Below are 12,120 nucleotides of genomic sequence, written 5' to 3'. Positions count from 1 at the left end.
GAGACCGCGGCGATGGGCGGAGCCTGACGCGGAAGAAGGGGCCTGTGGGAGGCCCTGGGGACCGCACCTGGGGCGGGCGTGACGGGCAGGGGGCGGGGCGAGCGGGAGGCCGCGCCTGGTCTGGGGCAGCCTGAAGCAGGGACCTGGCCAGGCAGGTCCTGTGGTCTTTGGAGACAGGGAGTCACTGAGCTGCTTAGGGCCTCACGGATGCTGAGACTGGCTTTGAACTCACAGTCCTCCTGCCTCAGCCTCCGGGAACCCCTGGGATGAGAGGCGTGCACCACCGCACTGGGCTCTTTTGTGCATGTTTCTAAAACCACTGGCCTTATCCTGGGCGTTGGAAGCCTGACCTCCCCCGGAGGCTGAGGAAACTGAGGTCTGCATACGGGTGAGGGGGCAGGATTAACTAGGAGCGGCCACTGGATCTCCGTAATTCCCAGGTTTAGAAATTAAGTCACTTATAAAACAAAACAACAACAACAAAAAAAAAACCCAAACAGGAAACCGGGCGTAGTGTCACATACCTTTAATCCCAATGTCTTTGGAGATTGAGGCAGGAGGATTGCAAATTCAAGATCAGCCTCAGCAAATTTGATGTGCACCGCCATTTAGCAAGACCCTGTCTCAAAATTTTAAAAAAGAGCCGAGTAAGTGGCTCAGTGGTAGAAGTGCACCCCGGTTCAATCTTCACTACAGCAAAACAACCACAAGGACAGAACAATAACAATAAAATACTGAAATAAAGGAAACTTTGTAAAGGGTGAACAAGGGAAAGACATGGGGCCAACTCTGCCTGGTAGCTCAGTTCGCTTAATCCTGGAGTACAAGGAAGGTCACATTGGTCTGTTTTTGTTATTGTTGTTGTTTGTCAGAATATCAAGGTTGATGTCATCTAGTCAATAGATAATATTTCAAATATACTCATAAGTCTCTAGCAATATTTTACCTTGGCCTTATTTAGTCTAAATAAAATATGTTGCAGAAAAACCAGCCTCTACCTCAGAGCAAAGCCTGTCCAAGGAAGGGACATCACCTTTGTCCTTGGAAAAACTCACAGAGCACTCCTAGGCACATTCCCACCCTGCTAAGTTGTTTATCTACAAATAACAGGAGAGATCTGCTGCGCCAGGTGTCCCTGACTCAGTCAGGCTAGGTGGGGATCCATAGCAACCCCCTAGCAGCCACCAATCAGCCTGAATCAGGGAAATACCTGGGATGTCAGATGACCCTCCCAGTAGTTTATGGTGGTTGATAACATGATGGGAAACCATGTAGTTCAGTACATACACCCCTCTTGGCTTAAACCAATCAGTTCAAATGAATACCCCTTTTATACTGACCAATCACCCCTCCCCAACTTGTTCCCGTCAGTGAATGTGCTAATCATGTTTAAGAGTTGTTATTTGATTTTCCTGCAGTGTGTGATGATTTGCTAAGAGATGCTATGATATATGTGATGTCCCTGCCTTCTCCAAAGAATGTATAAGACTGCTGCAAACCCTGGGCTCAGGGCCTCTCAGCGTCGCCAGTTGCTGTGTGCGCGTGGAGGACCGAGCTAGTAAACACCTCTTTGCTGCTTACATCGATCTTGGGTCTCTGGTGGTCTTTTGGGGGTCCCGAATTCGAGCATAACACAGCAATGCACAGAGGCATGAAATAAATTCAAATGTTGAAAGTAAGTCGTACGTTTTCCCTACTCGTTCATCTTAATATTTAAAGTATCATTGAATTTGATGTATTTAAAAGATGGTGCTATTTTGTTCTTTCTCCCCCCCCCCTTTTATTTTTATTTTTTATGGTGTGGGGGGTATTGAACCCTGGGCCTTCTACACTGTTAGGCAAGAGCTGTCCTGCTAAACCACATCCCCTAACTGCTGCTTTTATTTTTTTAATATTTATTTTTTAGTTGTAGTTGGACACAATACCTTTATTTTACAGGGTGCTGAGGATCCAATCCAGGGCCCCACAGATGCTAAGCAAGCGCTCTATCACTGAGCCTCAACCCCAGCGTACTCTAGCTTCTTAATCACTTTTTTTTTTAGCAGGCTGTCAGCAGAATGGCAAAACACTTTGTGTTGGCAAAGGAGGGTATTTTCCAATGGCACTTGTAAATGCAGGGGTAGCTGTTTTTCAGTGAGATTATTTAAGTATTATACCACAAATCTTATCTCAGGGGAGAGATCAGACAATCTGGCATATACAAAAAGCTATGCCTTAACCTTGCTTTTCCTAGGTTGCATTCAAGGGTTTGGAGCACAGGATGTTGTTAAGCCTAAATAGTCATTCTTATCTTTATCAGGATACTGTTGTGGCACATTAGTAATAAATCACTGGGTCAGTCTTATGGTGGGACAGGAAGCTTTATTGCTGGCGGCTGAGATGCAGAGATCTAAACCTCTTGCCACCCATTGACCCTAATTGAGGGTAAGGACAGGCTTATAAAGCTAAAAACCACAAAGGGGGTGGGGGAGGGGAAGAAGCAGCAATCATAATCACAAGATACATTTCATAAACGTGGAAAATTACCAGATTGTATACAAAAAATAGTCACATTCACATAAATTACGTTTTCACAAGGGAAGAAAAAGAAGAGACATGACAAAATCAAAACATTTTTCTGTTTTGATACTGTCAAAGCAGAAACTTCTGGTTAGCAGGTGAGGGGGGCAGATGTGGGTACCATTTGGGAAGGGGCCTGGGGAATTTGGGAGTATATAAAGTATACCTAAGTAGGGTATCTGAACAAAAGGGAGTAAGTCTGGTAACAAGATAACAATACCATCAACTTTAAATGAGTTCCCACTGTGGATTGTGCCCAGAGGCTCTTGCTGGACTTTTATCTTATGGTAGCAGTCATTGGATCTATGACGTCCTCACATTTAAACATACACAGGCATGAACTGATTTTCAGTGGAGGTGTTACAGGACTGGAACATGTTGGGAAACTGAGGCAGTGTGAAAGTGATAAGTCCTGCTTCTTCACTTATTGAAGTAGAATTAGAGAAGCACCCTGAGGCAAGCATATAAAGCAAGGCTTATTTAAAAAGGGGTAACATAGACTTCTCCCACCGGAGAAGGGGGTCACAGCTGGTATTCTGGTATTGTAAGGGTCCGGCGAAGTGTCGGAGGAAGAGACCACACAAGAGACTGGCTTCATGCAATTGGCATAGGGGATTTATTGATTCAGCATGTTGAGGTTCCAGGCTCACTCAGGAAGATAGAGCAGCCCAGAGCCCAGAGCAGAGGTCAAGCAGAGCTTAAGTACACTTTTTGGGGAGGGCGGGGGGCTTTGCATACATCAGAACAAGTCATCATGAGGCACGGGAAAATTTAACAACAACTCTGAGACATGATTAGTAGGTTCATTGGCGTCAACAGATTGAGCAGGGGTGCTTGGTCACTCCTAAGTGGGGTACACATTCAAACTGATTGGTTTTGGGGCCTGGATGCCCACGTGCTGAGCTACTCAGAGCCCTTAGCTATTAAACAGCCAGAGGATCAGGAGGAATATTTACTGGGCAGTTCCAGTATTGTCCTAACAGCTACAGGGATTACAGGTTCTGGGGGTAGCAGAGGAATTTTAACAATACCTAGTCTTTTACTTTTTAACTCAGGCCCTGCAGCTTGGAAACTTTACAATGCCTGGTCTCTTACACTTTAACTCAGGCTTTGTGGCTTAGAATCAGCTTAGAAATTTTACCTTTACAGTATCCCAAGACACGAGAGTGTTTTGCCTTTTTATATGTCCTAGGCTTCCTTTGTTCTCCTGCTCTCTTCCCCTCCCTCTCTCCTTCCTGTGTATGTGATTAGGCTTAGGAGATGCTCCAATGGGATGGCCAAAAGGCAAGAAGCAGATAGGTTGGAGGGGCCAAGCTGGGGTGTCATCAACAACTCCCTATTGGGAGGGACAATCCCTGAGACCGGTTTCCTTAGCAATAGGTTGGAGCAGGGGCAGGTTATCTTGAGAAGGTGGAGGAAGGGCGCTGAAGGAAGCCTCTGGATTCAATCCTTGCCTGTGTGCCTGTCTAATTCCAGTTCCAAAAGCCTCCCCTCAAACCCCAGTTCTTGTGATCAAGTCAGATAGTCTCTGTTCCTCCAGGACTTTATATACTTGAAAGGTAATATCAACTAACTGTAAGGTTTAAGTCAGTTGTTTGCTCCACTCACTGAAGCTTCTTCCTGATGTCTGGGGCACTCTATTCAAGGAAGGTCATATTGAACCATGGGGAGATTTTCAGGGACCTCTCGCAGAAGGGCCAAGAGGCAGATGCCTGCACATATAGGGACTCTCAGCTACCCCCCTGCCTTTCCTGAGATTCCCTGGCCTTGAGTTACAGCCAGGGCCTGGGGAATTTGGGAAAGCCTTGTCCCTGGTGCTGAGGGCAGACAGGTGGCACTGTTATGCCAGATTCATGGGACCCCGATAGACCTCCAGGAGCCGAATCCAATGCAAGCACACAAGAGTCTTTATTGCAAGCTCAAGGTGGACTCACAATTGTTCCCGATGCAGCGGTCCCAGGGAGTGAGTCCAGGTCCTTTGTTCAGTGAGATTTGATAGGTTTTGGGGGGATACTCTATGTGTCACAACATCACACAGCAAGTCATTCCATACCGCGGGAAAGTCAACAACTCTTAACATTGATTAGCACATTCACTGGTGGGAACAAGTTGGGTAGGGGTGATTGGTTAGTACAAGAGGGGGGTTTCTTTGAACTGATTGGTTTAGGCCACGAGAGGTGTACGTGCTAAACTACGTGGTTTCCCAACATATTAGCAACCACCATAAACTACTTGGGGGTCATCTGGCATCTGGTTTCTCAAAAATGGAGTCACATCAGTTTCTCAGTAATCAGGAATAGAACCTAGGGGCACTTAACCATTTAGCCACATTCCCTGCCATATTTATTTATTTTTAAATTTTGAGACAGGGTCTCCCTAAATTGCTTAGGGTATCACTAAATTGCTGAGGCTGGCTATGAACTTGATGGGATTATAAGTGTGTGCCCAGCAATTTTTTGTTTAGTTTTGCTCTTCTTGTGCATAATTAGTCTTCCTGCCAGTTCTCCTGTGCATTTATGTTGATGGGATACTGCCATAGCAAGGATTGCTCTGCCCTAGTTGAAGGGTGTCCCCTGGCCAAATGGGGTGTCCTGTCAGACCTTAAAAGGGGAGGCTGCAAAAACAGACAAAAATACTCTATATTTCATTTCAAGAATTTTAGGAAAATATAATTTAAACAATAACAACTACAAAGGGTGTAGAGAAAGCAAACACTTTACTAATGAATAAATGTTATATCAGTAGGTGACGGGCAATAAAAGGTAATCTGCTAAGGGATTGAAAAGAGAGAAAGAAAACTCACCTTTTGTACAAACCATTCCATACTAGTTTTCACATAAACACTAATTAGTCTTTAGTAATAGCATACAGGACTACAAAGCACAGTTGTTTTATTCTGATTTATTTGGTAATGTTGGCAGCCACCTGTTACCTAATTAGTTTATGTAGAGACACACATTTAAAAAGCCAATAAAAATCCAAAGTCACACCTTTTTGACTGCTGTAGTTTTATACCTTGGAGCAGGGGCTCATTCCAGCTGGATCAAATAACCCCCCAAAATGCAGGGATATGCAAACTCTCTCCCTTGTTTGCACTGCAAAAGCAGAGCTCTTAAGTACTTCTGAAAGACATTCAAAGGCCATTAGGCTACAAAAGCATTAGGTTGTTGTTTGTTTTGGTACTGGGTATTGAACCCAAGGGCACTTTAGCATTGTGCTACATTCCCAGTCCTTTTCAATTTTTATTTTGAAATAAGTCTTGCTAAGTTGCTCTGGGTATCACCAAATTGCCCAGGCTAGCCTTGATTTTGTGATCCTCCTGCCTCAGCCTCGTGAGTCTCGGGTATTATAGGTTTGTGCCACCATGTTGCCAAAAAATGTTATTCAAGTTTTAAAAACACATTTTAAGACGGGACTGGGGATGGGGCTGGGGCTCAGCAGTAGCACAATTGCCTGCCATGTGTGAGGCACTGGGTTCAATTCTCAGCACCACTTTATGAGTAAATAAAATGAAAGTCCATCAACAACTGCATATATATATATATATATATATATATATATATATATATATATATATATGAAACATTTCAGGAGAAAAAGAAAGCAGACACATTTACAAGCTGTCAAAGGTAAATATTCTGACCAACAGAGGGAGGAAAGTAAATCTCTTCTCTTTTTAATTTATTCATTTATTTATTTAGATACTGAGGATTGAATCCAGGTGTGAGGTACCACTATCTATATCCCCATCTCTTTTTATTTGTTATTTTAAGATAGGATCTTTCTAAGTTGCTCTGGGTATCCATGAATTGACCCAGCTAGCCTTGAATTTGTGATCCTCTTGTGTCAACCTCCTGAAACATGCCACCACACCCTCCTTTTCTCTTATTTTCAAAATAGGAATTAAGTCTCTCCTTTTACACTCATATTTGTTATTAAGATGCACATATACAATATCCTTTAAACATCTTAATGTTGATCAAAAGAAAATTTTAACTAATTGAAAAATTACACACCCCATGGCTTTATTTCAAAAGATATTAGTTAACAATTCATTTCAGTATGCAATAGGTACATTTTTTCAGGTTCCAGCTGCAAAGACAATGCAGTTTTCTTTGTTTGTGAGGGTTTTAGGGTAAACAAACAAAAAATATAGATGTTTACTTTAATAAAGGAGGGAATACATGGTTTCCAGAATTTTTTTGAGGTATGGAGAAAAAAATGTGGTAAGAATTCAGTTCTACCTCCTCTGCTTCCCAGGGCCTCTGCCCTGTCTCCTGCTGTGTCCTATGCTCACTCACCTCCAGCCATGCAGGACTCTTTCCTTTCTTGGCATGAGGTTGCTCTGAGAAACTGATGTGACTCTATTTGTGAGAAACCAGCCTCTACCTCAGAGCAAAGCCTGTCCAAGGAAGGGGGCGTGACCCTTGTCCTGGGAAAAACCCACTGAGCACTCCTAGGCTGAGTTATTTGTCTGTAAACAGGGGAGATCTGCAGCACCAGGTGTCCCTGACTCAGGCAGGCTAGGTGAGGACCCATAGCAATCCCTAGCAACCACCAATCAGCATGAGACAGGGAAAATACCTGGGATGGCAGATGAATCCCCAGTAGTTTATGGTGGTTGATAACATGTTGGGAAACCATGTAGTTCAGCACGTACACCCCACGTGGCCTAAACCAATCAGTTCAAAGGAACCCCCTTCTTGTACTAACCAATCACCCCTACCCAACTTGTTCCCACCAGTGAATGTGCTAATCAATGTTAAGAGTTGTTGTTTGACTTTCCCGAGGTGTGAAATGATTTGCTGTGTGATATTGTGACGCACAGAGTATCCCCCCAAACCTATAAAATCTCATGGAACTCACTCCCTGGGACCGCTGTGTTGGGAACGGTTGTGAGTCCAGGCTCAAGCTTGCAATAAAGACTGTTGTGTGATTGCATCGGATTCGGCTCCTAGAGGTCTATTGGGATTCCATGAATCTGGCATTACAGCTTCAGCCTCATGGCCTTCACTGGGTCCTGTCCCCCTCCTAGCACTCTGTGGCCCCTGGGCTGCAGATGGCCAACACCTCAGGTCTTTGTTCTGACATCATCTGCTCCATGGAGACTCCTGTGACCCCCAGTTCCTGTCACACTCCAGCCACACCCTGCCCCACCTCTGGTCCATGCAGCCTGTGCTGCTTGTGTTTTCCTGCTCCTTCAGCATCCATTGTCTGGATCCTGGTGAGAACAAGGCTCCAAGACAGGGGCAGAGCCAGGAGATGGGTGGTGGTTTGGGCCTATTGCCTGTGTTAGGTATTTTCTGTTACTACATTTTTAGCCAACATAAAACACTTCTGATACTAGATGTGTGGGTCCCCCACACCAACTGAATGTCTTGTAATTCACTTCCATTAGGTAATTGGAGTTGAAGTCCAGCAAGAGATCGTAGAGTCAGAGAGGAGATCAGCAAGCTGAAAGTGATGTCAGGAGGAAAGGAGTATGACTTAACCTGAGAAAGAGCGGTGCCTGACTCCTCTTTCTTCCCTCCAGGACCGCTTCCTCAATCAACAGTCTTTAGAAGTCAATCTGGAAAGTAGAAAACAAACTGTTTAACCCTTCAAGTGTACACATTTGTCCCCAAGATAATTTCATTATATATATATGCAAATATTCCAAATTTAAAATAAAGCTCAAAGTCTGAAATAATCTAGTCTCAAGTCAGTAAAGGGATATTCAACCTATGTATGCATTTCTCTTGCTTTTCTTTCTTTTCTTTTTTGTGGTCCTGGAGATTTAACCCAGGGATGTTCTTTCACTGAGCTACATCCCCAGCCCCTTCTATTTGGAGACAGGGACCTGCTAAGTCACCAGGCTGGACTTGAACTGGTCTCTTGCCTCAGCCTCCAAGTTGCTGGGATTACAGGTATGTGCCACCAATCTGGACCACATGTATTCCTCATCTCTCCCCCTCCCCGCAGCAGTAGTGCCAAACCATGGCTTCCTGTTAGAGTGCTGAGGCATTTTGTAAATACATCTCATTTGCCCCCCTCCTTGGTTTAGTCTGCTCTTTTGCTGCTGTGAATAAAAAGACCCGACCAGCACAATTGTAGAGGAGGGAAAGTTTCAGAGGACCTAGTCCATAGAAGGCTGACTCCATCCCTCAGGGCTTGAGGAGAGGCTGAATACCGTGGTGGGAGAGTATGGCAGAGGGACGCAGCTTCTGTGGTGATCAGGAAGCAGAAAGAATCCTCTAGCCAGATGCAAGTATATACCCAAAGCTACGTCCCAATTTCCACCTCCTCCAGCCACACCCCACCACTTTAGTCACCACTCAGCTAATCCCTATCAGGGGATTAATAATCACTGATTGGGTTAAGACTCTAACAACCCAATCATTTCTCCTTGGAACCTTCTTGTACTCTCTCACACCTCACATACAAACGATACCACCTCTTATCAAAGACTCTTGATCATACTTTGTGAAGGGTCATGGAAAATAATATTCCTAAGAGACAGCTCTCCAGGAGAAATGGAAGAGGAGAAAGGGGAAATTAGCCAAACATCAAACCTCTCCCAGTACGTCCTTCCCCTGTAAAACAGGTCCTGAAGGAAAGGCAAACTTTCATCCCTTCCTGGGTTCTTCCCCAGCATCTCAACCAAAAGCAATATTTTAGGAAAGATTGTGTAATGAGATGGACATCATTACCCTAGGTACATGGAAGATTGCATGAATGGTGTGACTCTACTGTGGGAAGCCATTCTGACACGTGACTGGGTGGCTCTGTAAAGGTAAAATTTCTAAGCTGATTCTAAGCTGCAAAAGTCTGAGTTAAAGTGTAAAATACAGGGCATTGTAAAGTTTCTAAATTACAAGGCTTGGGCTAAAAAGTAAAGACTAGGTATTGTTAAAATTCTTCTGCTACCCCTGGAACCTGTAATCCCTGTAGCTGGAGCTGCCCAGTAAATATCTCCATTGATTCCCTGGTTGTTTAATAGCTAAGGGCTCCAAGCAGCTTGGCACGTAAGCATCTAGGCTCCAAAACCAATCAGTTTAAATGTGTACCCCGTTTAGGAGTGACCAATCACCCCTGCCCAGACTGTTCCCGCCAATGAATGTACTAATCCTGTCTCAGAGTTGTTGTTCAATTTTCCCGTGCCTCATGATGATCTGTTCTGATGTATGCAAAGCCCCCTGTCCTCTCCAAAAAGTGTACTTAAGCTCTGCTTGACCTCTGCTCTGGGCTCTGGGCTGCTCTCCCTTCTTGAGTGAGCACTGAGCCCCAGCACGCTGGAATGGATCCCCAATAAATCCTTTTGCCAATTGCATGGAGCCAGTCTCTTGTGTGGTCTCTTTCTCCGACGCTCCGCCGGACCCTTACAGCTCCCGTTAAGGGTCTGAGGCATTCTGGCTGTGTTGGAACATTCCCGGCCCTTTCCTGATGAGAGAGCCCATCCGTGTGGGGGTGTGACTGACCACTGACCCCGGGGGCCCAATCACTGACCCTGACCTTGGAGTGCGGTCCCCCCTCAACCTTCATTGGATGGAATTCTCCCCTGAATCTCTTGTTCCCCAATAAAAAGCTACTTCCAGGCTGTTCACTCTCTCTCTCTCCTGCTAGCCCTGAGTAATCCTTGCTGCCCTGCTGGGCGGTTAGAGGAGGGAACCAGAGAGGGGAGCCAGGCTGCTGTCTTTGAATTTGTGATCCTTCTGCCTCAGTCTCTCTAGGATTATAGGCATGCACCAACATACTCAGCTTTCTTTTTCTTAAGTAATCTAGCTAAGGGTTTGCCAATTATGTTGATTTTTCCCAAAAGCCAACTCTAGGTTTTGTTGGTTTTGCCATAAATTTTCAGTTTTCTATTTCTATTCAGTAATCTTATTATTTTCTAATCTTATTATTTCTTTCCTTCTGCTAATTTTGAGTTTAGATTTTTTTTCCTACTTCTTCGAGATGTTAGGTTGATGTGATTTTTTTTCCTGTCTCAAAATAAACATTAAAAAATCAAACAAAAAGGGCTGGGGATATAGTTCAATGTTAAAGCATCCCTGGGAACAATCCAGAGTATCCCCCCTCATTAAAAAAGAAAAGGAAAAAACCCACAAAAATTTTTATTTTGAGCTGAGTACAGTAATTCTAGAGACTTGGGAGGTGGAGATGGGAGGACTGAAAATTCAAGACCAGCCTCAGCAACTTATTGAGGCTCTAAGCATCTTAGACCCTGTTTGTTTAAAAAAAAATCTTTTTAAGACAAGGTCTTGTTGGGCTGCACAGGCTGTCCTCTAAGTTGTAGTCCTCATGCCTCAGCCTTTAAAAAAAACAAAGCAAAATTTTTATTTGTGTGCTGGGAATCAGATTCAAGATCTTGCACATACTAGGCAAGCACTCAACCATCAAGGTATAGCCCCAACCCCTATTTAAAATTAAGTGCTTCTGAGTAGCCAGGATGACTGGTGTGAACTACATACCTGGTAGTCTGGTGTGTTTTTATTGGTATATTGTTTTATTTAGGAGTAAAAGTGGGATTTTGAAGTCTACAATTGTGCTGCTCTTTATCCTTCATTTCTGGCAGGATTTGTTTTATGTGTTTAGGAGTTCTAGTGTTAGTTAAATATATATTTCTATTTGTTCTGTCTCCTAGTGAATTGACTGTTTCATCATTATGCAGCGACCTCTTGTCTCTATGACGGTTTGTGCCCTGATACTTTCTGATACTGTACAGCTGCTCCTGATCTCTTCTTAAGTTCTCATTTCTAGCCTGGACTTTTACCCTTTGACTCTCTTTAGATCTAATGTGACTCTTGTAGGGAACATACAGTTGTCTCCTTCCTGTTATCCATTCAGTCGATGCACATCTTTTACACGTAAGTGTTGACTCTGTTTACATTTAAAGGATTTCTCTTGGGAAGTACTCACTGTGGCCACCCTGAATTATGCTGGGTTGTCTCTGGCTTGGTTTTCCCTAATAAATGCCCTCACTGCCTTCTTTCTTGTTTAGTGTTGGTAGGGATGAATTTTCATTACCTTCTCAGTTCCCTTTGTGTATATTCTATAGATATTTTTCTTTGCAGTTATCATTATTCAAAAAACATACTAAAGTTGTAACTATGTGTTTTAAACAAATGACAGGTTAAATTGAGCTCCTATACGAAATACACTCCTTTCATCTGCCTTCTTCCCCACTTAATGTTAGTAGTGACACAAATGGCCTCTTTTTGTATTATATATACCTTAACATAGATTTACGATTATTTTTTATGCTTCTGTTATTAAGTCTATCAGATATAGGTGGGTACAGTGGTATGCTCCTGTAATCCCTGCCACTCGGGAAGCTGAGGCAGAAGGATCACAAGTTCAAGGCTAGCCTATGCTATTTAGCTAGATCTTCTCTCAAAAATAAAAACTAAAAAGGGCTAGGGATGTAGCTCAGTGGTAAAGCACCTCAGATTTTAATCCACAGTACCAAAAAAAAAAAAAAAAGAAGAAGAAGTCAGATATAAAAGTGGCTAATACACCAAGAGTGCTGTAGAATTTTGTCAATATTTTTAATTTATGTTTATCTGGGAGTCTTATATCTTC

The sequence above is a fragment of the Urocitellus parryii genome, chromosome 15, assembly GCF_045843805.1.
Source record: "Urocitellus parryii isolate mUroPar1 chromosome 15, mUroPar1.hap1, whole genome shotgun sequence".
Taxonomy (NCBI): Eukaryota; Metazoa; Chordata; class Mammalia; order Rodentia; family Sciuridae; genus Urocitellus; species Urocitellus parryii.
This window is presented reverse-complemented; position numbering follows the sequence as displayed.